Below are 27946 nucleotides of genomic sequence, written 5' to 3' on the forward strand. Positions count from 1 at the left end.
CAGCAATGAGTGAGAGTTCCAGTTGCTCCACATCCTTGCCAACATTTGGTCTTGTCAGTGTTTTGGATTTCCGTCATTCTCATAGGTGTGTAGTGGTATCAAAGTTGCATTTTTAAAAAGAGCTTCCCTGTGATTCACATGCAGATGGCTCAAGGTTTTGAGAAACATGGAATTTATAGAAAAAGAAACCCTTACCATCTGCTTGCAGTTTCTTATATGAAGGTTACCAGGGCTGATACTCAACTGGTACAGCCACACCAGTTAAAATACTTACATACTTTCAGGTCCCTTAGTTAAAAAGCTATTGCTCCAAGCTCCCCATTTGTCCCACCATCCAGACATGCTGCTTGGACCTTCCAGCTTTTCTCACGTCCTATACCTAAGTAACTAAGGTTTGGCGTGAGAGGACCTCTAAGATCCCACTTCAGCCACAGCGAGGGTCCTTTCTGATTGGGCAGAGGCCAGTCCTTCCCTGGTTATTAACTATTTTGAATATCATCCATGGGATTGTCCCATGAGATTACGTACTGTTCCCCAAACTTTCCTGATGAGTATAAGCACCAGCTGAGCTTGGCAGAGAGCTGATAAGGCCTAGCCCTCAGAAATGCTGATTCAACAGATCTGAGTTGAGGCCCAGGAACCTACCTGTGTATGTGGGTTTTTTGGTTTTCTTTCTTAAAAACACCCCAGATGATTTCTTTTTTGCAATCTCCCAAGGTGATTCTTATCTTTTGGGAGAGTTTTACAATTAAAAGTGGGGAGGGGCATAGTTCCACCCAGGCTAGAAAAAGGCAACTAAGTCCAAAATGCATGGTCCTTGGAGGCAGAGACATTAGCTGGAGATATGAAATTCAAATCCTTGTCCCACCTTGCTGTGTGACTCTGGGCAATTAACTTTAACCTCTCTGAAGCTTCACCTCTCTGAGGCTACGGTTTGATATAAAGACGAGGTGAAATAAATGCACGTGGCGCGTGGGAATTCGTCAAATGATCACAGCCAATAATGCAGATATGCGACATATTTACAGACTCTCTATCTTTTCAAAAAATAAGGCTTGATTCAGAGCTTTTTCGGAGCAGCAAAACTGGCCGAGGTTGGCTTAGCAAACCACTCGGTTCCATCAAACCAATGACAGATGTGGCTCCTTTGATCTTATTTATCTGGTGGGCATCCAATCTACACCAATATTCATTGTTTAAAAAAAAGGGGGGGAAAAGCACTTTTAACTCCATTTTGAGTTAGAAAACATTGACCTCAATCATTGTCATTAGTCACTAAAGGTTTCATTTTATAGACCTCTTCCCTAGGCTATTTATTCTTCTCTTTCTATTTTTTGCAGCAGCAAATATTCTTGGCCCAGCTCCTTGCTTCGTTCTAGACTGGGGAGAGAGAAAATGGGAAATGCCTCCTTTCAAGGAATTTTACCTCTTCTAAAAGCAGAATGATTCTTGGGAATCTCAGCCCACCCCATGTCATGAGGGATGGATGCCACCTTGTCATAAGTGCTAGGCTGCAAAGAGTAGAGAAATGGGAAGATAATGAAATTACCGAACACTCAAAGTGTCAGAGACTGACAGGCTGGGGCCATCCATCACCGATTATATGAGGCATTAACATGCTGCTTCCTTATCCAGCGACAAAGACGGCAACAAGAATAGTAAACATTCTGGAGTGGATCTGCGCGACAAACCAATAATTTAATGAACTGACAACCAGCCAATACCCTGAGAGGATGGCCTGCCTCTGCCCCTGAATTTGTTTTACACCCAGGCACCTGCCCCTTGAATGATACAAAATGGCGATATTTCCTAAACTTCAATTCTACGGGTACCACCTTCTTTGCAAGCTACATCTGTGTAACACCTGTGCTAAATGTATTTCTTTAGACTGGCTCTTCTTTTTACTAAAATTAATTGACTTTGAAATAAAACTTGGTATTACTACCAAAATGGAAAATCAGTATCACCTGCTATAAATGCAGAGTAATCATGAAAATAATTACAAAGCAGAGAAAACATGGCCATTAAAGTCTAGTCAATACAGTCCCCTGCTGTGGGCTCTGAGCCTGAGGCCTGCCCTTTCTTTGTTAAAATAGGAGATTATCAAGTGTTAGAAAGGTGTCAAAGACACACTAGCCCCAAACTGAGATCTTCTTCTTGATATCCTAAAGGGATTAAAAGCAGACTGAGAAAGGATTAATTATCTCACCAAATGAACCAATGTTACTTACTGCCACATCCATGTACTAGATGAACTCTTACAGGTCTCACACTTTGGGAAATACTGTTAAGAGCTTCAGCTACAGAAAGCATAGCACTGTCAGGCTTTTCAGAAATACACAACAAACTATGGAAACCGCAGGCCCTACTAAATCCAAATCTGAGAAAAGAACTGTGTTCCACCCTGGTAAAAGGCAGACAACTAATGGAATCCCTCTTCAAGGACTTTTCAATGAAACATCTTAGAAGTGAAGATCTGGTCCTCCTTTTGATCCCACAAAGAAGGTTCAGCTGAAACCACACCACTGGGCTTCCCTGGTGGCGCAGTGGTTGAGAGTCCGCCTGCCGATGCAGGGGACACAGGTTCGTGCCCCGGTCCAGGAGGATCCCACGTGCGGCGGAGCGGCTGGGCCCGTGAGCCATGGCCGCTGAGCCTGCGCGTCCGGAGCCTGTGCTCCGCAACGGGAGAGGCCACAACAGTGAGAGGCCCGCGTACCGCAAAAACAAAACAAAAAAAACCCACACCACTGCTCAGGATGGTTCCCAGTCCAAAGCAGGGCCAGGTCTGGCTGTTGGCCTGACTACTGGGCACGTAATTCTCATTACAGATAAAACCAAAGTTGATAACTAGAGTCTTGAATCAGGAAGCCATGATCAAAGAGGGGTCACAGTGCAGCTAGGACTTGGAATTAGTCAAATCCATAGTAATCAAATTAGTTTGCACCAAAGACTAAGCAGCACCACGGACAGCTCCTCACTGATAACACAGGATAACTGGAGTTATTCAGTTCCCAGTAGAATTGGTCTTTTCTGACTCTCACCAAGTCTAAAATAATGGTTCCAACAGGAGAGCTACTGGCCCTTAGGGGGCATTTTGAAAATTTGGTGGGACAGGGCAATCCCGGATTGAGTGGACAGAGGCAGGAATCTGTGTTGTACCATGGAAAATCATCTCACATCCCTGGGTAGAAAAACCACCACCAGACATTCTTTTGGGGAAGAACCTGTTTGTCATTAACCAAGCCTAGAGCCTAAATTCATTTTATCTATAAGCAGAAAATATTTTTGCACAGTACTAATAGACTGAATTTTCTAGGTATACAGCTACCATATAGGTTGAAGGAAGATTGCCTTTTGTTTTATAAAGAACTTCATCAAATTATTCACCATTTTAAAAAAAATATCACACAATAAATGGAAGCACCATTTACAGTGTTTGAATTTCCAATACCACACACCTGTGTCAGTCTGCTTTTGTAACTATCTCACTCGGGGTAATTCTACATACAGGAGTAAGCATCTGACGACTTCATTATACCTTCCAGCATAGTCACACCTTAGCATTCAGTGAAATACACACTGTTTTGTTATAAATTACTCTCCATTTGTTTCTCCTTTATATTAGAGTTAGGGCATTATGTTGATTTTAATTGTGTTTGTAGGCAGGTTACGTTTTCTCTGATTTTCATTTCAGCACTGTAAAGTGAGGATTTCAAAATATTTGTTACAAAAGGGGAAACTAGGTCTGATATGCCTGAGAATGCTGTTCTCAGACATCAGGCCCACTGTGGTGTGTCACAATCATCTCCATATCCCCCACTGAGTCCATCGAGGGCCTTCCTAATCCTCTCTAAGCCTTATGTGGGTGTTGGGCTATGACATCCAGAAAGACAGTGTACTTGCCAGGGAATTCAACTCCAGCAAGGCCCTGTTACCACAGCAGTCTCCTTGTCCTGACAGCAAAACCTGAGTAAGATACGTAGGTATGTATTGTCTGCTGAAGTAACTTTCCAAATCTTTTCCTCTTCAACTATCCTGGATAATAATCAATGACCAGCCCCCAACAGCCTCCTCTCCTCCCCTCTCCTCCCCTCTCCTCCCCTCCCCTCCCCTCTCCTCCCCTCCCCTCCCCTCTCCTCCCCTCCCCTCCCCTCTCCTCCCCTCCCCTCCCCTCTCCTCCCCTCCCCTCCCCCTCCCCCTCTCCCTCTCTCTCACACACACACACACACACACACAATCTGCCTTGACACCCCTCCTTGAACTTTTGTGTAAATCATTCTGATGGGGGCTCTTTTGGTCAACTTTCCCTGGATTCCTGTAGCTTTTTCTCCTCTGGGCACCTGAAGGACTCTCCACCCCATACCACAGGCATCCGTTCTGAGCCCCAGAGCTCCCTTTATCACTATTTATCTTCCCATCTACAGCAGCCACTTGGCTTTTTATCCCTTTGGCTTCATGATAGAAAACGTCCCAACCGTCAACCCTTGCAGGAAAACTGGCGTACTGGGGGATATCGCACGCTTCACTCCAGAGAGCTGATGAGCAATAAACACATGTGCAACGTTTCCCAAACCAAAAAAACCTGGACACAAAATCTGACAAAAATATGGGTATGAAGTCTGACAACAGAACAAAGTATCTGGAATCGTGACTTCCAGAAATTCAGGGATGAATGATCCTGATAGGGAGGTCTTAGAAGTCTTCAGACGGAGCTGCATATTACTTTCCTATGGCCTGGAAACTGAGGTGAGACAAAGGCCCAGTCCTTGCATTTCTAACACTCTGTGGGCATCTTCTTCAGCTTTGTCATCACTGACCTGCCTCACTCCACCCCTTAAATTTTGGTCACTGCCAGAGTTCCACCTTCAACCCTCCCTCTCTCTCCACATTCTATTCCTGGGAAATTTAGTCCACTCTTACAGCTTCATGACCACCTAACTGCCGATGGATCCAAAAATTCCCTCTCCCATCCAGAACTCCTTCCTGATCTTCAGTCCTGTACATCCAACTGCCTCCTAGAAAACTCCAACCTTTTGAACTACTGGTACTTCAATCATAATATGTCAAAATCATACACGTCCTCCTTCCCTCCCCTCTGCTAAAGAAAATCCCTGTTCCTGTCTGTATTCCTGTCTGAGTTAATGGTGTCAGCAGGAACCTAAAAGCCATATTACTGATCTAATTCTTCCCTAAACTCATTCAATCATTGCTAAATCCTAACGCTACCTTTGCAATGATAACTTGTTATCACATCCTCTGTGTTCCCACAATTTCCATCCAGGTTCTTACCACCTTTTACCTGGAATACTGTAATACCATGGACTTTAACTGATTCCTCTTCCTTCTCACAGCCTCCCACCCACCTCCCAACCTTCTAACAAGGATGTCCTAATATAATATATTGTCAAAGCTCATACTTAGCTCTTCATCAAGCATTCAAAGGTCACCTGTGGTGTAGAATCCAAATTCCTAAACACGGCCCTCCATTACTGTGCCCTTTCAATCAGGAAAGACCAGAAGCACTTGAGTCAGGCAGACCTGAGACTGAATGACAGGTTCACAGATTACTGGCTCTGTGATCTTGGGCAAGAATGAGAGCGCAGACTCATTATTTTAATTACCTTGATTGTAGAGTCTGTGTTTATTGTACATAGAGTTCAACTCCCTATTCAGCCACTGTAGGTAAAAAAAAATTCACCCGTATGAGATGGGGTTATGGTATCTGACATTCAAGGTAACTCACTTCTAAAGTGATAGGAATCTCTTTTTCCTCAAAAATGGAGATAATAACAATGTTTATCACAAGTTTGTTGTGAGGATTAAAATGAGAAAAATGTAAGTAGATGTACATATATATTATGTAATACATATGTTTATATATATACATGTTACATATATACACATATGCATTTCTATATATTTATAAATACATCATATATACACATATGTATATACATTTTATATATAAATATAGTCCAGCACAAGTTCCAGGACTCCTCTCCTCATTTGCCCCAACATGATGCTGACACAATGAAACTCCTTATTAAGAGATAAAACTTGGGAAGTCAATGATCCAAAAACCATTCAGTCCCAAAGTAGGGACATAGCTATTGGGGAAGATCCAAGGAGCCCACGATCTACCTGAAGGTAGAAGAATTGAAAAAATATGATAATGCACAACCTACAGAAATGTAGGAGTTTAGAGAAGGTAGGGTCATGTAAATCAGAGTCATTAAAAGTTTCATGAAGAAGGCTGCTTCTAGGGCTTCCCTGGTGGTGCAGTGGTTGAGAGTCTGCCTGCCGATGCAGGGGACACGGGTTCGTGCCCCAGTCCGGGAAGATCCCACATGCCGCGGAGCAGCTGGGCCCGTGAGCCATGGCCACTGAGCCTGCGTGTCCGGAGCCTGTGCTCCGCAAAGGGAGAGGCCACAGCAGTGAGAGGCCCGCATACCGCAAGAAAAAAAAGAAGAAGGCTGCTTGTGAATAATCTTCTTTGGAAGGAAGTAATAAGTGTGAAGAAGAACTGTAGCCATCTTGGAACGAAGAATATTTAGAAGTTCACTTTCCAAAGCAGGAAATGTTGCAAAGACCATAGCATTAAACATCCACTGCATTTCTTCTAACTACCAGAAACAGCACAAATGCTATGAGCAATCCAAGGGGAATAAAATACTCATTGCCTTCAAGGACCAAATGGTCTTCAGTAGTCATTAACATGCCTAACTAGTGAAGCAAAACAGAATGGGATGCAGTCAAAAAGAGGAACCAACCACATGCCACAGGAGGATGAGACTACAGGTAGCGTCAAGCTGCACTGGATAAACAGGCACTCCCAGGAGCGTGAGCTTGGAGGTCCCATCGTACGTTCTCCATCTTTTTCCCACCAAGCTCTATTGACCAGATAACTCTAACAGGATAGGCCCATGATGTTTTAGGATAACTCTGACTTTCTTGGTCCCTGAGTTTTTAACTCAGACCAGAACCACCCCCAAAACATGAGCTTCTCATTGCAGAAAATGTAGACACTTGTCCAGGCTTCTCTCTACACTTATGACTCCGATCTATTCCCCCCACCTTCTTTCTGATTTGATTCCCAAACAGAAATATAACAACTCTAGTCTCAGCAAAAGATTTTAATTACTGGCTTTGTTATGGAAAGAGGTGTGGAAAATATAAACGTCTGTTGTGACCACAGCCACCAAAAGACTCCCAATTTGGAAAGATCTTCAGTTTTCCCAGAGTTTCAGAGAACTCCAGATGATCCACTAGGTATCAACGGAAGAGCTTATCTGCTTATGAATGAAGAGAGGGACTCAGGAGATGCTCTGGAGCCTGTGTGCCTGTGGCTGCTTCAGCTCCAGACCCTCTCAGAGCGGCATGGGCACCCCTCTAAGCCTTGCTGTGTCACCCAGGCACAGCAGCCAGAGTTCAAGGTCTTAGACACCAACACTCTCATGCTCCAAGTTGAAGCCCAAAGGGGTGGCTTTAGAGTCAGTCCCTGAGGAGCCTGAGTTTCAACTGAATGAGGTGCCTTCATCAGAAAGAACGTTGACAAAATGGCCACTCAATGGCCACTCAATGGCCACTCAATGGCCACTCTGTACACCGTGGCTCGCCACTGCGGGGATCTCTCCTGAATGGTTCTGACCCCTAAACTCCTCTGAGCCTCTTTTAAGTCACCTGTTAAATGGAGACAATATCCTCCTGGCATAAAGGCAAGGGGCTGAATCAGATGGCTTCCTGAGGTATCTTCTAGTGCCAACTCACCTGCATAGCTACCAGGAAAAGGGAAGGCTGGAGTCTGACGAGGGACGGATTAAAGCTGCGTTTGGATAGACATAGGTTTGTTTGCAAGGCTCTGAGTCCACACTGCTTCCAGGAGTCTACAGACATATGCAGAGTGACCAGTTAAAGAGGATCCACCTGCCCCAAGGCTCAGACTTCTCACTCCACCACCAGCTTCCTCCTTGGTTCACCAAATCCTTTCTTAGCCTTTTTCAGACATACCTACCATTCTACTGGCCTTGCTTTGAATGGCTCATGCATGTTCTTTCTTTAGCTCTCAGTGCACCCTGAGTTGTATTCCCAACTTTGGAAGGCTAGGGCTACCTCCAGGCTCTCCCAGCCCTACTTATTCATCTATGAGATGACTGGCCAAGAGAATGATGCTGTTTGTAGACTACAAAATCAAGCAAGAAAAGAGTCTCCTGAGTTTCCATTTTTATGCAAACTAGGAATGTCATCTTATGAAGGTCAAGTAGTCAAGGACCTCAATTTCCTCATCCTTAAAACAGGGCAGAGAGGGTTGAGTCTCATTCACTCAATAGAGATTGCACATACACTGTGCAAAGAACCATACTTGATTCTCCTAAAGGTAAATGCCTGAGTGCTAAGACTGCATTTTGCTTGTGTGAGTACTCCCCCATTAGCACTGGGAGTGGCATATAATAAGCATTCAGTAAAATACTTGCTAAAATGTTGATCACCAAGTCATAATCTCTGCCTTCAGAGACGTCCTATAAACATGGACACAAATAAGCACCAGAAAAGGTAGAAAGTCAGCACTGAGAGAGAGACAAGTAGTGAAACAGAGTTACGTCCTAAGAGGGAAAGTTGTTTTCATCTGGAACATCAGGGAAGGCTTCAGGTAGGAGGTGGCGTATAAGCCACTAAATGGGTAAACCATTAGACTATAGAGGTAGGGAGGGCTGGGCCAACCAGGGAACAAGGTGGATCTTCCAATGGTAATCAGTCTACCTGGAGATTACAACTCAAGGCCATAGATTTTTTCTCTCCCTCCATCTTGAAAAGGATCTCTGTTCTTTTTTCTTTTCCTTTTCTCTGGACTTCTTTCCAGTATAGGCTTATTTTTTGGACGGGCTCTCGCACTCCTATTCTGGGGAGAAAGCTTCTGTACGGGTGAGTTCCCGAGGAGAGTTATGGCAGCGTTGGCACAGAATCCCGAGTCATGCCAAACCGTTAAGAAGAGACAGCATAAGCGAGAAAGTCCTGAATTATCTGACAAAGTTGGCCACTGGGACAGCCAAGATTCCTACTAGCCAGAGGAAGACAGAGGAAACATCGTCCCAAAAGTCACGCAGCCAGATATTCTTTACATGGAGGCGGCAGCAGAGGGCTCAGAGCAGGACAATCTAAAGTACTCACCTCCACTTACAGCTACACTTTCAAAGGGCAACCATTATTCCCTTAATGCTTACCAGGTTCTTATTCTGAATACTTATTGTGCTAAGAATGATTTCATTTGTTAAGTACATCTTCTCAGCCATTCTGTTCTAGTTTTCACTTTTCCTATCAGAGAAATACGCCCTGGGAAGACAGCCTCCCAGTTGTGATGCTATAACCCAGTAACATACTGCATGATCTAGGTTTTTGAAGAACAGCCCAGGGCAAGATGTGTTCATCTCTGCCCCGAGTAAAAAGATGAATACGTCCTCGCCCTCCAGAAATCTGGTGTCCAATACAAGAGACAAGATGCCTTTTCAATAACTTGGGGCAGAATTCACAGACAGGCAGAGTCAGGTTGCTTCCCAGCTATCTGGTCAACCTTCCTCTATCGACTCAACACCAAAACTCTGGAGGTTGCTTTCTGACTAGAGAGGCTTCTATTGAATCCGTAGGGCCAGGTATGCCTGAAAGAGGAAGCTGAGACATCAGAGAAGGGTTTAGGAAAGGGACTACAGAATTTCCCAGGTCTTGAACAAGATATGACCTGCAGATTTTTTTCAAGCTGAATTTGATCCAAAAGGGGCATATGCCATTCTGGTTGCCAAAGGCCTCACCACTTTTACTGCCTCCCACTTGGCCATTCCAAACATTTATATTACTTCTCTGACCCCTGATTCACAGGAAAGAAATTCTGAGAGCCCCCAAGAAACACACCATCCACCCCACCCCTGCGGAAGAATAGTAGGAAAGAAGAGGCAGTGAGCCCAGCTGGTGTAAACAATGATGTCATTAGGAGGGATGTTTGAGCTTCTAATAAATGGCACATAACAAATTAGTGTGGTATAAATGCAATTTATGCGGACCATAATGTACTCAATGCATCCGCATAAAGGAAGGTAAAATCGTACCTCACCTGACAGGTTCTAGTTCTTACTTATCATTAGAAGTGATAAATCCCACACAATAATGGGAGTTCCTTGAGACTCTTCATTCCTGGGTAGCTTTGGTTAGTCACACTCAAACCACAATTCACTCATCCTTCTGAAAGCAAACCTTGCTAGACATTATTAGATTTGAAAATCATTTTTTTAGCCTTAAGTGATTTTTGAGAAAGTAATATAAGGATATAGGAAAAGAAAAATCCAGAAGCACCAAAGGATTTTCTACAAACAGCTTTCCTGCCTTCCCTGTCTCTCAATCAAGTCCTTCCCTAGTGGCAAGTATTACTACAAATTTCTTGTGAGTCGTCTCAGAAATCGCCCTGTAGACGTAAGGTACCTGTTTAGAAATCACTCTTATTCTTATACAAATGCAAGCATGCTATATAAAATGCACTGCGCTTTTTCCTTTAATTATACCATGGAGATCGGTCCTTATCAGTGTACGTAAATCCTCCTCACTCCTTTTAACAGCAGCATAATATTCTATTTTGTGGATGGAGCATAATTAACCAGTTCCCAACTGACGGACATTATGGTTATTGTTCCAGTCTTCTGTTCCCACAATGCAGCAATAAATGGTCTTTTGGCTCCATTTTCATTTTCTTTCAACACAGCTACTGCCCAATTCAATTTCCCGGCCTTCTTCACCCAGATTCAGGAACCTAGCCTGAGAGACAGAACACGGTCTCTGCGGAGCTGTGGTTCTCAGCAAAATGAAATAAAATAAAATCCTCCCTCCCTAGGGCCATCTGGAGGGAGTTGCTATGGGTAGAATCTGGAAGAATAATAAATCTCTCTTGACACGGGAGCTGGGAGGAGGCTGCCCAGGCCGCAGCGATGGGCTTCTCAGTTTGAGATGTCGACAGCTACACTGAAAGCAGAAAATGGAGCCATATAAATCTGTAATTGCAACCCCCATTCTCACACGCAGAGAGCTGCCTGCTTACAACTGTAATTTCTGTGTAGTCTTTTCCCCTACCCTGCAGTTTGCTGCGGATTCAGAGCTGTGGTAGCGGTGCTGGGCATTTTGAAAAGGAGAATGAAAAGGTACCAATTATGGAAAAGTGATTTCTTCTTTTGAATCCAACTGCTATGGACTTCACTGTCCCTCTTCAGGCGAGACCATCACAACCTTGTGCAGGAACAGATTGTTTCTGGAAAAAGAAATCCCACCTGCCCACCCTGTAAGAGCGTCAGATGGCTAGGCCGGACTGTAGCTGAGCTCAAAGTACTCACCAGCTCAAACAAACAGACCAGCTCGTCTTCCTCCCAGGATGCCTAGAGTATGTGTCCTAGCCATACTAGCCGAACGACTAGCCAAAGAAGGAGGCTAGTTGTTTTATTGCACGCGTTACGGAGCCCAAACAAGGAAGAAAACATGTAATTGGCATAAACATGATTCACTGCAAAGGTGTTCATCATTCTGCAAAGTTCTCCCTCTACAGAGACTCCCACATCGGTGAGCTCCATCAATAAGGCTATGTGATCAGAAGAGACAGCCTTATCCTCTACCAAGTTAATTGATAGGTGCTGTGGAAGCTGTGGACCACAACAGGTGAGCCGATTCCTAAAACCCCAAGGTGGGGGCCCTGTGTCCTCAGTTCTTTGCCTGTAACAACTATGGGAAGCCACCCAAGTGGCTTCAGCTCTGCAGAGGGCACTGAAAAGGGGAAATGGACTCTGCTGCCTTGGGACCCTGGAAGGTTCTGGGTGATTTCTTAAAGTGCTTCTCGGGTCAAACTTGAGTCCAGGATCAAGTGCCAGGCACCTAGCAGACCCTGCCGGACCCTACACACTTCTTCAATCCAAGCAGGTGGACCTTAGACCTTAGTGTCCTTTCCTATATCCTCTACTGTTGAGAGAAAGAAGAGTGGTTTTTCATCGCTGACTCTCCAGTAGTTGATATTTTGCTCCCCGGGAACAAAATAAACACGTGCTGAATAAATGAATGAATGAATGCATGAGCTACTAACTCACTCTGTTAAATTATGATTCCCCAAGAACAACAGTTCTTTGAGGCAAGGAACTGAGGTGGTCCTTCCCTTGTACGCCCCAATGAGGATGCTCAATGCAGAGCCACAAGAGCAGCCACTGTCTCCAAGGAGTAGCCTGAAAATTAGGTATGTCGAATTCTGAGTTCACAAACACAGACCACCATGCGCCACGTCGAATCACATGCAATATTGTGTATATGCATCTGTGTGCAATTTTCTGCAAGAAATTCCTTTGCTTCCATCAGATTCTCAAAGGGATCCACAGCCCCAAAGAGCTCACTGTTCACTGACTTAGAGAGTCAGAAAGGCTGCGAACTGCAGCAGGCTCTTCTGCCCTGATGTGGAACAGGATGGAGCGGGGCGGGGGGCTGGGGGCGGGGGCGGGGGGGAGGCTGCAGGTGTGAGTTCTGCTGACTAACAAGCGTCATTGCTCTGCTTTACGGAAACAGATAAATTGCTGGGACTTAAAGAATCTCAGTCCCAGGAATGCTCTTTGCTTGACAGCAAGCACATTTTTTTCCACCAAGTCAACATCTCCAGAAGGAGCAGCCAGGCCCTGTCGATCCAAGAAAAAGAAAAGAGGTTTGGAGCAAGATGCAAAAAAATAAATAAAGTGCAATCCGCAAGCTGGGAAAACAGCCTCATCCTATGACGGTGCTAAACCACTTGATTCTGGAAGGGAGGCTGAGAACAGGTGATGCGCCCTGTCAGCCCTGATCCCAGAAGCTCTGCAGGGAGAAGGCCCCTTTCATCCCTGTCCACACAGTGGGATGGGGGGCTCGAGGGAGCTGAGCGCTGCCTCTCTCTGGGCATGAAGGAGCGCTGGGCTCTGGATTCATTCGGTAGTGTTAGGGAAATATCACCTGGTGCGTGTCCTTCCACATTGTCCAGAAAACACCCCTCATCATAAAAGGCCCAGCTGAGTCCCTGCTTTTACAGGACTTTGCACTGCACTTAAACAGACCTGGTTCCTGCCTAACTCTAGAACACGGTTTCTCATCCTCGGCCCTATTGACATTTGAGTCCGGATAATTCTTTATGGCAGGTGGCTGTCCTGTGCATTTAAGATGTGTAACAGCATCCCCGGCATTTATTCAGTGGATGCCAGCAGCACTCTCCCCGCTAGTTCTGACAGCCCCAAATGTCTCCAGATTTTATCAAAAGCCCCCTGGAGAGCAAAACCACGCCCAGTGAGAACTAATGCTCCCAGTGTGTGCTGGGGAACACCAGTTCTGAGGGATGTTGACAGCCACTACTTAGAGGAAAATAGGCTACTCTGGTCAAACACTTTGGGAAACACTGGATTCAACAAAGATAAACCAGGACTCCTCCCTGATGGCTTTCTCAGAGTCTGAAATAGATCAGGGTGCGCTGTGAGACTCTAAGAGGGAACCATGATACCCAGCGTTTTCCCAAAGGCATTTGGCAGAGGAGCCCTTTTCTCAGAGGCTTTAGGATTAGTATTCCGGGAGAGTTACTTTTAGAAACACTTCTGCAAGGCAAAATTGGAAATACACCTCTAAGGCAAACACAGCCAAAGGAAGGGATGAAGAAGCTGAAGCTGCCGGGAGCAGCCTGTGCGCACACCACAGCTTCCTGGGACGCAATTTATCTCAGAACCCCAGACTTAACCATTAGACATTCATTTTTTTTTTTTTTGAGAACAGGTTTAGATTCTCAGGCTTCAAAAGTCCCCAGTATTTTGGAAGCTATTAAAACATCCTCAGCTAACACTTTACAACCAGGGTAAGGTTATCAGAGAATTTCCCCGTAGTGAGAGCTGGCTGGGTCTGATGGTCTGGGGAGAATGGGAAACCACAGAGGCACCTGGAGTAGAAAAGAGAGTAACACAGGAAAGAAAGTAAGGAAAGAGGACATCGAAACAAACCTCTCTTAATTCACTATTCTGGCCAGGGCTGCCTCTGATGTAATATTCACAACCTGCCCTTGTGGACTTTAAAAAGGTGGGAGACAGTAGGAAGGTTGTCTTGTAAGAGGCGTTAGAATTGTTCTCTGTAAAACAGATTTAAAGTAGTATTATTCTACTAAATAGACCTCATGGTAACTGCTACAGATTTCAAAGATCATACAAAATTAGAGCTAGAGAGGACCTTGAACCCTCTTCTCCTATTGTTTTTTAAACTTGTTTATCTACAAAAGTCATGTATTCAAAGCCCAAAACATAAAACACAAAATCATAATAATTCTCTTTTAGTATGACTGGTGCCCCTGCCAACACTTAACCCCTACCTCAACCTTCTTTGCAGCCCCTGAGGAACCTTCCAGAAACCCCAAGCTGCTCAGAGCACCATCTGAAACCCAGTTCCCCCATTTCATAGGCAGAGGAAACAGACGCAGACAGATGACCAGACTTGCCTGAGGTCCTAGCTTATGGGTAAGAGAGTCAGGAGGAGAACCTAGGCTCACACCAGGCTCTTAGCTCAGCGCCCCTCCCATCTCCCCGCGTGCTGAGCGTGTGCTAATCTGCAAGAGAGTGAGCTGCCTTGGAATGGAGTGATCTCCCCGTCTCTGCAGGTATCCAAGAATAGGCTGATGACCACTTGTAAGGTCACTGCACTGATGAGAAAGATAAACTAGACATCTTTGCAGTCTCTTATTAAATTCTCACTAGCACTGAGACGTCCTCCCTGTCATTAGCGACAGGATGCTCAAGGGAAGCCTGTTCTAGAGAAGTGACCCAGCCCCAGACAAACAGCCACCACAACCACGGCACATCCTGTCTGGTTCGCGAGCTTCTGCCTCCTCTTGATGGAAGCAGGCCAGCTGAAATGAACAGCATGGGGCTCAGCGTGGGTGAGCGACGGTAATCGACGAGGTGACACATCCCGAAGCTAAGTCCAGGCTCAGTGTGTATCAGGCAAAAATATGACAGTAACTGTCAGTCACAGGAAATATCATAAGGGAGGTTTAAGATAATAAAGCTGTCTCGGAACTGGGAATACAGATGATCCCCACACAGGATGGCAGATCCCGCTCCAGATACTGAGTGTGGAGGCATGTCTGTGAGTGCGTGTGTGGGTCCACATGCACACATACACCCGCACCCTATCTGCACGTAGAAACAAAACTGGCACTGTGTCTGCAAAACTCAGTAACTGTATCCTCATTCCATCTCATTTCCTTTTTCTGAAGAAGATTCTGCTGCACAAATGATGGCAGAGAAACGGGACAGACCCAGAGAACCCAGGAAAAAGGGGCAGAAGATCTGCCCTGATGGATGCCAAAACCCCACACAGCTATATGCCCAGACCGGGCCTGACAATCAGCAGGAGGAAACGGGGGCGCCCGATGGACCCCGCACGTCATTCGCTGTTGCCTTTCCGGAAGGTAGGAAAGGCCGTCTGATACTGGGCAATGAGCGAGGCACAGTGACGCAGCTAAAGGTTCTGCTTGGTTGCAGCTTTCCATTACTGTTTTGTTTGCTCTGTGAGTTTTTCTTCTTTTTTCCCTTGGGGGTGTGTGTGTGTGTGTGTGTGTGTGTGTGTGTGTGTGTGTGTGTGTGTGTGTGTGTGTGTGTGTGTGTGTGTGTGTGTGTGTGTGTGTGTGTGTGTGCGCGCGCGCACATGCGTATGACTTTTGTGTTTTCTCCAGGAGTCATGGTGCCCTCCTCTCACAAAGGCTGGCAGGTGGCTCAAAGCCATGTCATCCAACAGTCTCATGCCTCTGAAAGGCCCGGAATAAACCCAAGCCCTCCTCATATGCTGCCTCTCTGCGAGGATCAAAGGAGGTGACTGAAGTGGAAGGACTCTGGAGCATAAGGCACTGTGACGCACATACCACGCAGGAAGGCACACCATTCTGTGGGGCAGGCAGCTGTGGTGCAGTGGAGCAAGTCCTGGCCTCAGCGTCACAAGGGGTTCGAACCCTAGCTCTTCCACTCACCAGCTGCGTGATATAAGCAAGCTACTTCACTTCTCTGGGATGCACTTGACCGTTGTGCAGATCACATGAGATATAAAGATAGGTACGAGCTATATAAAACATCTGCAGATGTTAGATATCAGTATTACCACTACACCTGCCTATAGAGCTCTCTACCCTCTGTAATCCCCATGGATACTCATTTTCTGTCCAAAACACACCTAGATTGGTACAACAGTGCTCTCCACTTATTGCTACTAATAGTGGTATGCATAGCTAAGAGAGCTACATAATATATCTCCTAACAATTATATTACTCTCGATATTAGGGAACAGTATATTTCCTAGCAGCACTGGTACCAGTCATAGTAATACTAGTCTATAGCTAGAATATTCTACATTCTATAGTGTGTTACTATTCTCTCCCTAAGAAGGCAGTGAGCTCCTAAGACCTTATTTGACACTTCTGTGTCCCCATAAGATAAGGATCACCCAGCAGACACTCAGCAAACGTTGGATGACTGACAAAAGCCGCAGGAGACCCCTGGTTGATGACATCTCAGCTGGCCACTGGCCTGGCCTCCCTCTAAACGTGACCGTTTCAGAGCCTTAGTGCAGCACAGTCTAGCAGAGATCGTTCTCATCTCCCGTCGCACCAAGAGATCCAGTTTCAAACCTCATTACCCCACAAAAGGAAAATGTGCTTTTGGACCAGACGCCCCTCCAGATCCAAAGAGGGACAAGAACAAGAAGCGGGCTCCTCATCTAACAAAACAGCTCCTTTGGAAAGAAGAGCAGCTACCCAGGGCTCATGCCTCTAGACCAAGCAGGCTCATCATGTCACCAAAGTCTGGACGAGGAGGCTTCGCAGAGAAGGGTTCAGTGCGGGGAAGGGGTGAGGACTCCGAGGGCTGGGCCTAAGGTTTACTAATAACTTCCCTCTCCATCCCTCTTCCTCTTCTCCCTCTTACCTCAGGGTGACCTCCACGAGCCACACCATGACAGAACATTTATTATTATTATAATTACAGTGATCATACTGGTACATAACGCTCACAGATGCCTCTGAAGGTGTGACTTGCTAATTCTCCTGCATTTCCAATTCACAGTGTCCCGGAGCCAAAAATACCGCTCTATCAAACGACGTTCAGCTTTTTTTCTAATCTGCCTCTTTTCTCGGGGCAACTCTTTCCAATACTGACGCAGCTGATCCTTTGCACCACGCCCACCCCCTCAGCCCCCCAACCCCACCCCTGCCTCCGTCCTCCCTCCCACCACAGGCAAAACTGCGCCGTGCTTAAGGCTAATGTGCCTGTCAAGACTTCCCCCATGAACAACAGGTTAATGATGTGCACGTCTCCTTAAATAATTCATACTTCTAATAACCACGTTAGTCAGCACTTAACACCGCCCATCAATTGTCGCGGGGTAGTGCAGGCGGAGGCTGGGGAGAGTGGAGACTCACGTGGCAAAGACGGGAAATGGAGACGGACCTCGCCTGTCATCCTCTCTAATCAGAGTCACAGGGGAGACAGAAGCAGCTTCCAAACATGTTAAGCCAACAGCAGGAACCGCTGTGCCATCTGGGAAAGGAGAGGGCAGGAGACCAGATGGAAGGCTCGCATCTAAGGGTCAGAGGATCACTGGGCAAGAGAGAAGTTTTTTCCAAGACGCCACAATGTCTTTACAAGGCATCAAACGCACACCTCAGGGGCTGGCCACCTTCCCACTTCCTCCAGGGTGTTCCCCTGGATTAACAGTACCAGATGGGAAGGATCCTCTTATTCTCAACTGTTTCTCTCATATATGTTCATTTGCTCCTTGATGCAAATTCCCCCCCCCACCTTTTTCGGTTGTGTATGTGTCTCCTCTAACTGGTTAGACATTAGATGTCTGACTCCCCTTTACCACTCAATTTCTACATTTGCAACAGCATGGATGGACCTAGACAGGGATGCTTAGTGAAATAAGTCAGGCAAGAAAGACAAATACTCTATGTTATCACTTACATGTAGAATCTAAAAAATAAAACAAATGGGGCTTCCCTGGTGGCGCAGTGCTTGAGAGTCCGCCTGCCGATGCAGGGGACACGGGTTCGTGCCCCGGTCCGGGAGGATGCCACATGCCGCGGAGCGAGTGAGCCATGGCCGCTGAGCCTGCGCGTCCAGAGCCTGTGCTCCGCAAAGGGAGAGGCCACAACAGTGAGAGGCCCACGTACCGCAAAAATAAAAAATAAATAATAAAAAAAATAAAACGAATGTATATAAGAAAACAGAAACAGACTCACAGAGAGAACAAACTGCTGGTTACCAGCAGGGAGCGGGAAGGGGGAGGGGCAAGACAGGGATATGGGATTCAGAGATGCAAACTACTGTGCATAAAATAAATAAGCAACAAGGATATATTGTAGAGCACAGAGAAATATAGTCCTTACCTATAATAACTTTAAATGGAGTATAATCTATAAAAATGTTGCATCACTATGTTGCACACCTGAAACTAATATAACATTGTAAATCAACTATAATTCAATAAAAATTTGTTTTAATAAAAATGTTTTTTTTTTAAGAATTTCTGGATAGGAAACCATGGTTAAGTGTATAAGTTTCCTATGGCTGCTCTAACAAATGACCACAAGTTTGTGGTTTAAAAACCACACAGATGTATTCCCTTATAGTCCTGAAAGTCAGAAGTCTGACATGGGTCTTACAGGGCTGGTTCCTCCTGGGGGCTCCAGGGGAGAAGCCACTTCCCTGCCTGTTTCAGCTTCCGGAGGCCAGCACCATTACTTGACTCGTGACTCCTTCCTCAAATCACTCCAGACTCTGACTTCCAGTGTCCTATCTCCTACTTCCTCTGATCTCTTGCCTCCCTGTGATGATATCAGGCTCCCCCAGACAATCCAGAATAATCTCCCCATCTCAAGATTCTTAACTCAATTACACAAACAAAAATCCCTTTCACCACGTAGGGTAAATTTAAGAGGTTCCAGAGATGCGGAAATGAACATCTTGGGAGGCTGCTATTCAGCCTGCCATACTCAAGAGTACCTAGAATGTGTCCCAGCTATAAAAGAAGGATGTTGTGAAGCTAAGTAGAAAAGATACTATAAGAGTACCTAACACGTGCTTGGAATGTAAGCGGCTGATGACGGTTAGGTCTCCTTATTATCTAACACAGTCAACTCATCTAACAGGTCTGAACACCTACTGTCCACCAGGAGCTTTGACGCAGGTTATCTCATTGCATGCTCACTGCAAACTCTGAGATGGATGTGGTCCTCTCTCTTCAGAGGATGAGAGAATACAGGCTCAGAGAATAAATAAATGACTTGTCCAAGGTCACACAGCTGACAAACGGCAGAGCTGAGGTTAAGATCCAGATTTATCTGAATAGGCAAATAATAAATGTTCAACCAACACTGTTACCTAATCCATTATGTACCAAAGCGGGCTCTCGGTCAGAATCACCTTTGAAGCAGAGTAGCAATGCAGATTCCTGGGCCCACCCCTGGAGATTCCAACTCAGTATATACGAGGTGGGGTCTGGAAACACATCTTTCAACAAGCTAGATGTATAATGTGGACGCTTGGGCAAATTTGTAAAACAGGAGCCTAATCTACCCCCAAAATGATATCAGTACCCTCCCTGCAGTCACAATGAGCTCTCATCTCTTTCAGATACAACTCCCGGCCACACACACACACACACACACACACACACACACACACACACACACACTTACACACAAAATCAGATATGCAGAGTTTCTCAACAGCAGCGTGACTGACGTTTGGGGCCGGATAATTCTTTGTTCTGGGGGTTTGTCCTGCGTGTTGCAGGGTGTGTAACAGCATCCTTAGCCTCTACCCACTAGACAGCAGTAGCACTCTCTCCCCAGTTATGACAAATGTCTCCAGACATTTCTGGAAGACCTCTGGGAGGCAAAATTGCCCCTGGTTGGAAACCACTGAGCCTGGAGAGTGGGGGGTGGCAGAAAGAATGGTCATGAAAGCAAAGTCATTGCCTGTAGAGACTTGCGGTCTCTGGTCAGCTCACACCCCTCGCTGAGCTAAAGCAAGTGAGGACGGGGCAGTGGGAAGTGCAGCACCTGAGAATCAAGAATGTAGGCTTCTTGTCCCACCCACCTGCCCAGCGCTCATCATGCAGCCATCCTTGAGGGCAGCCACAGACTCACACACCCCATGTCAAATTTCCTAGCCTGGGTTTCAGTTTCTTATTTGCAAAATGAACAAGCTGAGTAAGAATATTTCTTCGGTCACCTTGAGTTCTGAATTCTTCAAAGGTGGGCCCATGTTCAACCAATTTTCCTAACTGTGAGAAGGCGGGGCTGGAGGGGAACTTGACCCTGGCTCCCAGGGGGAGGGCACAGCCTCAGATATCTGCAGCACCACAGCACCACTGTGACCTGGGCATGAGCAATGAACCAGAAACAGTCCCTACTCCCCACCACCCCGCTTTCTCTCCCTCCTTGTAGGTTTTTCTTTCTCTCCGCCTCTCTGTCTCTATTGCCATATAAAAAGAGGAAATATGCAGGGCTTTGTGAGGATTTACTTATTTTTTTCCCTTGCTGTTGAATAAGCCCAGGTACTTTTATTTTTATTAAAGCTGATACCTTCAGTGAAGACAGTACAGAAAAGTTCTCTGAGTCCTGAGATATAAATTATTACAATTCTGCCTGACCTAGGATCTCAGGGATGAGCTGAGACAGTGATCTTGGAGAGAGACCCAAGAACAGGCTGGCTCTCGGAGGCATTTGGATTCTGGACTGCCCTTTAAGAAAAGATAAAAAGACAACCCTCCTTGCAAACTATATTTGATGCAATTATTTGGCAAGGGTGTCCTACGTGGAACACACTTAATTTCATTTCAAATTAATCTTATTTCACTAGCAGAGTGTGACCTGGGGGGAAAAAAAGCTGCCGCATAGCACAGGGAGATCAGCTTGGTGCTTTGTGACCACCTAGAGGGGTGGGATAGGGAGGGTGGGAGGGATGCTAAAGAGGGAGGGGATATGAGGATGTGTGTGCATAGAGCTGATTCACTTTGTTGTACGGCAGAAACTAACACAACATTGTGAAGCAATTATACTCCAATAAAGAGGTATGAAAACAAAAAAAGCAGCCAACAACAAAAATACCCAAATATTAAGCATAAATATCTTGTCCCATTTTCAAAAGGCCAATGCAATTGACTTTTAGATGAGGGCTTCATGCCAACGCCAACTACCCTTGCATGTCTGGCAACATTCAAGCAGGCTGAGCAGAAAGAATACAAAATAGAAGAATTCCCCAACCTTGGGGAATGCTGGCACTCTACGGCCTGAAGGAAGACTTGAGGAAACAGCACAGAGCTCACTTCCTCCAGAAAATCTCCCCCCAACCACCTCGGACTCCCATGAACCCCTTCTTTCTATGCCTTGGTGCAACCCCATGACCCTCACATCCAGGCAAACTGTCACCTCGTACAGCCCACCCTGGCTCCCATAGTCTGTCTCAGCATCCTTAGCACCTGTGATACTTTGCCGAGCATAGTAGCTTATATGTCTGCCTCCCCTTCAGACTAGAATCTTCCAGAGGCAAGTACCAGGTTCAGTCACTCCAAGACCCTTAGCACACAACACCAGCAAGTGTTTAATATCTACTTACTTCATGAAAGAAAAAGGAAGAAAGATGGCCAGGAGGGAAAGCACTGCATGACCATGCACTCGCCGGGGTCAGAAGCCATGACGCATCTCTGCCTCTAGCTTCTTGCTGTTAAAGTGAGCACACCGGGCTTCCCTGGTGGCGCAGTGGTTGAGAGTCCGCCTGCCGATGCAGGGGACACGGGTTCATGCCCCGGTCCGGGAAGATCCCACATGCCGCGGAGCGGCTGGGCCCGTGAGCCATGGCCGCTGAGCCTGCGCGTCTGGAGCCTGTGCTCCGCAACGGGAGAGGCCACAACAGTGAGAGGCCCGCGTACCGCAAAAAAAAAAAAAAAAAAAAAAAAAAAAATGAGCACACCTTGTCTCCCAGCTAAGTAGCGACTCCTGGCTTCAGGGGCTGTTCCTTCTCATCTGTAGAATCCCACCACGCCACTGCCACCATGGTGCTAGCCCAGCACTGGAAACATAAACACTGATGCTGTTCTCTCTTGGAAGACCTCAAGTACAGTGCTGCCAGGAGGGAGATAGTCTAAATGCCACATCCAAGCCTGATGTAGTGCTGAAGTCTGTCATTCTGCCTTCACAGAACTGGTCCCAGCTGCATTGTGTCTGCATTTCCTGACTGTCACCAGGAGCACACTGGCCACTGGCTTTCTAGTTCATGATTCTAGGAGCTGGACGTCTTTTCTCTGTGGCCCTGATCACTGCATACTTCACCTCAAGTGCTGATGGATGCCTCATCACGGACTGGGTGTCCGTCTGCCTGTGGCTCAGGGGGTGTCTTGACTTGCATGTATCCTTGTGTTCCTAACACCTAATCAAAGCCTGGAGCCTAACAGGGAAAGGAGTCACATTCATCGGCATTTCCATGCCTCAAGCATGATATGCTGTGTGCTCTAGGCCTATTCTCTCATGCACTCCTCAAAGAGGAAGGGACTCTTTCTGTCCCCATTTTACAGGTGGAGAAACTGAGACTCAAAGAGTTTAAGTACATGCCCAAGGCCACAGCTTACAAATAGCAAATCAGAGATTGAAACCCAGGTTTCCAATTCAAATTCCTATGTAGCTTCCAGTGTACCATACTTCATCCCAAGAGTGGACATTCCATAAATGCTTGCTGAGTTCAGCTGAATTCCCAGAACACTCTAAAATGGACCCCACACGCAGACCAGGCTCCTCACAACTTACTGCTGCTTGTGAAAATTATTCTTAGCTAACAAGAAATAAACAGTCTCTGGAGAACAGTCCATTAGAACTACGTCCTTGGGAATCAGAACATAAAACAAGCCTAAACAGGAATGTCTCTGCTTGTTGGTGAAGTTCATAAAACCACAGAATCTCAGTGCTGAGCAGGACCTTGGAAATCACCTAGTTCAAGCCCATCCTTTTACAAAAAGGTACACGGAGGCACAGGTGGAAAATGACTTGCTCAAGGTCATAAGCACATCAAGGTGTGGCAATGACAGGACCAGAATCCAGAGCGGTCCCTCCTGGTTCCCTCTGTGCTCTGGGATCCCAGTTCTAAACGTCCTGGGTGTGACTCCTCACTGCCCGCGGCCCTCAGAACCCAGGCTCGCAGATGGCTCTCGGTCAGCTCGCTCTTTGCTGTCAGGTGACCAGGATGCATGGCCACAGACAGAAGCTGCCACATCATGTCAGCATTTAGTCACCCACAAAAGCCACTTCCTGCCTCGTCAGCTCCATGGCCAGAAATATTATCCTTAAATAATCAACACACAGCAGACACCCTTCAAGGGACAAGACTGTCTTCCCTTTTCCCAGGGATACAGTGATATCAGCACAGGTTGCAAAGAAAGAAGGAGCTGCTGCTCAGCCCCACCCCCTCGGAAACCTGGGGGTTAACAGCACAGCCTACAGGATCCAGCCATCAATTTCAGGAAGAAGAAGAGGAGGAGGAAGAGAAGGAGGGGGAGGAGGGGGAGGGGAGGAAGGGGAGGAGGGAGAGGATGGGGGGAGGAGGAGGGGAGGGGGGAGGGGAGGAGGGAGAGGAGGGGGAGGAGGGGGAGGAGAGGAGAAGGGGAGGAGGGGAGGAGGGGGAGGGGAGGAGGGGAGGAGGGGGAGGGGAGGAGGGGGAAGGGGGGAGGGGAGAAGGGGGAGGAGGGGGAGGGGAGGAGGGGGAGGAGGAGAGGGGAGAGGAGGAGAGCCCTTGTCCTGCTGTCACAGGGAAGGGCTAGGACAGTCTGTTTAGTCAAAAACAAAGGCTCATCTCCCACTGAGAGCAGTGAGAGCCAGGGTGGGGAGAGGGGGTAGCAGAAGGGTGCGGTGATATAAGAGTTTACACTTTACAGGAAGGTATATATCCCACCTTCTTCCAAAAGTGTTGGAGATGGTTTGTGAAATTAAACACCACAGACAATATCATATTTTATAAAGTAAAAATTTAAAGTGTCATCAAAAGCAATGCAAAAGGAACAGAGAATAGATATTTCCAGTTCTTGAGAACAGCGGAAACCAGCACGGTTTGGTGTGTCTACCGTGAAGTGAGGACACTCTGTTGGGCAGCTCTCTTGACACTTCTTTCCCGTAGCCATCCTCTCAAATCTGTCTCAATCTCCCCATTTGATAAATGAGGAAACTGAGCTCAGAGAGGCTGAATTACTTGACCAGCAACACACAGCTGGTGTCGTCTCCCAATTCTGGGTCCCTGCTTCTCGCCGCTGCTGCCTCCTGCTCTGTATGCCCATCACTGTGTCAGCTGGCAGGGGTGTGCAACTAAATGTTTAAACACAGGCTCACTGAAAGGAAAAATGAGAGCCCTGATTTATAGCATTCACCAATTTCCATAGCGTAAATATTGTCATCGTGGCCAACTTCAAACAACCCATGCGCATTAACCAGCTTACGAAATTCCCCAAAATGTAACCGCCAGCTCTCAGTCACTCAGCGGCAGCACATCACTGCTGCTGGGGAGCAACTGGAGGTTTCTAGGAGCAGACCCTGCTTCAAGGAGCCCACAGACTGATTAGGAGAATGTGGACAGACACAGACATAATGCTATGCAGGAGAATGGCATGCTGGGAAGAAAAGCTATGCTTCCGTAGCCTGGCGGGACTTGACCCCTGCCACCTCTCCAGCCTCACCTCCTTCCAGAAGCCTCTCCAGGCTCACACTTATACTCCTTGTTGCGGTGCGCGGGCTTCTCACAGCGGTGGCTTCTCTTGTTGCGGGCTCTAGGCGCACGGGCTTCAGCAGCTGTGGCTTGTGGACTCTAGAGCGCAGGCTCAGTAGTCGTGGCGCACGGGCTTAGTTGCTCCGCAGCATGTGGGATCTTCCCGGACCAGGGCTCAAACCCGTGTCCCCTGCGTTGGCAGGCGGATTCTTAACCACTGTGCCACCAGGGAAGTCCATGTAGTTCTCGAAAGTGCTGGATGTTTGGCACTGTACACGCATAAGGGACTCTGACAATCTTAGGTATCCCCGTAGTGCCTGATGTATGGAGAACACAGGCCAAGCAATGCCTTAGCCTCACATCCACGTGCTCCTCTGACTTTTCTTCACTGCTGTTCTCAGAATTCATGCTCTTTGTCATTTTTTCTTTTTTATATGTCTCTCTTCTATTATTTAGCATCAAGCTCCCCTCAACATTCTTCCAGTGAAGTCTGAAGAGTACTAGGTAATTATGTTCTACTGTAAGCGTTCTACTGCTTAGCTACCTGCCCCTTCAATTCTCATCCTAAACGTCGCTGCTTCAGGAAAGCATTCCCCGCCTTTAGGTCTCCCTGTAAAACACTCCGACAGCCCCAAGATTCAAATTACAACAGTTCATTATAATGTGATGTGTCCGTCCTCTGCCCAGGGATCCCAGGACCCCTTTACAGGGTCAGGGGCCAAGAGGTCACTCCCTGAGCCAAACCACATCCACTTTTGCACACGGGGGTCCCCGTTTCTCACATCAGCGGTGCTTATCAGGTAACTGCACCCACACAGAATTTGAGGGACAGGAAATCTTGGAATTGGAAGAGAAGTCATCTAACACACTCTCTCAAGCTTTAAGGTGCACAGAAATCCCTGAGACAGTGCTAAATGCAAATTCCAGTTCACAGATCAGGTGTGAGATTTTGCGTTTCTATCAAGCTCCCAGGTGCCACGGATGCTGCTGACCTCTGGACCACACGTGGAGTTACAAAGATCGCATAGATCTGCACTGACCACTAGGGTTCCCACCAGCCACGCTTGGACTATGGCCCGTCCTAAAATCTGCACCAGAGTTCAAAGGCTTAGTAGGAAAAAAAAAAGAATGAAAAATATCTCAATAATTTTATGTTGATTACATGTTGAAATAACATTTTGGATATATGAGGTTAAGTAAAACAAATCATTAAAAGTAATTCCACCTGTTTTAACTATTCTTGATGGGATTACCAGAGAACGTGCATTTCATATGGCGCTCATGGGACGGTGCTGTCACAGGTCCTCCCAGCGAACGCAGTAAACCCCGCGAAGGCAGCACCCATGGAACTGCTTCTGTAACCTCATCAGAGGAGTCCCCCTCTCCTCCCATATCCAGTAGAGTTCCACACTCCACTCTGGAAACACTAAGTTAATCAAAATTAACTCTATCCTTCTCTATCAGATTCCCCAGAAACTTTTTCTGGTTCCTGTGCTCTGTGAACTTCCAACGAAGGGTATAGCGTGCAGGGTTTCCCAGACTTACTTGGTCCCTCTTTAGAAGCACATGGCTTCAGACTTGTTTTTCAAACAAATTCCCAGGTCCCATCCCAAGCCTGTCAAATTAGAGTTTCTGGGAATGGGGTCCAGGAATCACTTTTTTAATAATCAGATGATCCTGATGACATTATCTTGGAATCACCGGAAAGTATTCTTTGACTGCTGCTTGAATGCTCCCAGTGACAAGGAGCTCATCACCTCATAAGGCAGCCTGTTTCACTACTGGGCAGCTAATACTCTTGTAACTATCACGACACATATGGTGATATTATTAGCACCATTATCATGAACCCAAATGGCCCCAAAATAAGAGCCATCTCAAAGCTTGTAACTCTTAAGATCAAGACAGGACCGAGGGCTCACCAAGCTGAAACGCTTCATTTTACAGATAAGGAGCTGAGACACCAGAAGGGCAAGTCCTATCCTAGGTCACACACACAGACAGAAGCAGACATCAGACTCCAAGTCAGTGCTCACTGCTGACAGCCCTGCCTCAGACCCCAGCAGCTAAATACCCCTATGGCTCCGACCAGACTTCCCAGACCTTCTGGAGGCTGGGCACCAATGCCTGGTGGACTTCCCTTAGCTCCAACCAGCTGTCTTGGAGACTCCCCGCACTTCCTTTAGGCATCAGATTGGAACCCTGGTAATGCCTCCCAGCCTCTTCCATCAGATGCTGAATCTTACACCCAGCCTCAGCAGGCACCTCACCACACCTGGGCACACTCCCCAGCACAAGGACCACGGCTAGCATCACTCCTAGGGGTAGGAATGTCCACAGAAGCACTCCAAATATCCCACCGGACACTTATGTTCTAAAACTGTTTCCAGAAATAGAAACAGCCGGCAGCACCCTTGTGGGCACAGTGCCCGGGGCGGCCTTCAGAGCCAGCCCTGTGAACCGGCCTCACCCCGGCTCTCCCTCTGGCTATGCACCAGCAGCAGTGGAGGGCCCCAGGGTGGTGTCATTGCTCCTACTGTCTATGTTCTCCCCGGCGGCGTTGTAAAGAGCCCGCAGCCAGTGACACCCTCATTCCTGGTGAAGCCACAACTTTTCTCACACCCCCCTGAGAGATCCACTTCCTTAAGTGCAAGTAAGGTGGCGGTTCTTTGACCCTCTCTCCTGTCACGCAGGAAAAACAGGAGAGGTGCGAGGCTTGGAAGATAGAGGGGAGGGAAGGAGGAGCTGCGGCAGCAAGGAGGTGACAAAGTGAAGCCCAGTGTCAAGGTTTTGCAGGGTTCTCGGGGTGAGACACTCTCTCAGGCCGTGTGATTCTGTCTGCACAGTCAGTAGGACTCCACGAGCTGCCCCCGGCCCTCACCTCCTGTGTGCCCAGGTTCTTACACACTTGTTCACACGCTCTGTGCACTCGCATTGTGCCTCCACGTCAGGTCACTCCAGTGTCACTCAGGAACAGGAGGGCCTCCAATTAGGCAGAGAAGGAGATGCTTCTCGCATAGAAAATTGGATTGGAGGGAGCCAGGGCTGACCCCTGACTTGTGAAGCTCCTGAAGAGCAAATTCCCCATCCGCGGAAGCTCAACAAGCACTGAATGATTAATAAGCACCACGAGAGAACTGAACACCGT

The 27946-nt window shown here is 47.0% G+C and overlaps 1 protein-coding gene across 2 annotated transcripts in view; it reads right to left on the reverse strand.

Annotated features, from left to right (window-relative positions):
- Positions 1–27946, reverse strand: part of SORCS3 (sortilin related VPS10 domain containing receptor 3) — a 583956-nt gene that overhangs the window by 448753 nt on the left and 107257 nt on the right. Inside the window, exon 1 of one of the 2 annotated variants that reach the window (XM_067709472.1) lies at positions 21673–22067. The exons of the other annotated variant lie outside the window; for it this stretch is intronic. The gene's annotated coding sequence lies outside the window, so the exon portion shown is untranslated. Of the gene's footprint in view, positions 1–21672; positions 22068–27946 lie in introns of those variants that run through there. 2 annotated transcript variants of the gene reach the window in all.

Source organism: Pseudorca crassidens, chromosome 16 (genome assembly GCF_039906515.1).
Source record: "Pseudorca crassidens isolate mPseCra1 chromosome 16, mPseCra1.hap1, whole genome shotgun sequence".
In the NCBI taxonomy this organism is placed as follows: Eukaryota; Metazoa; Chordata; class Mammalia; order Artiodactyla; family Delphinidae; genus Pseudorca; species Pseudorca crassidens.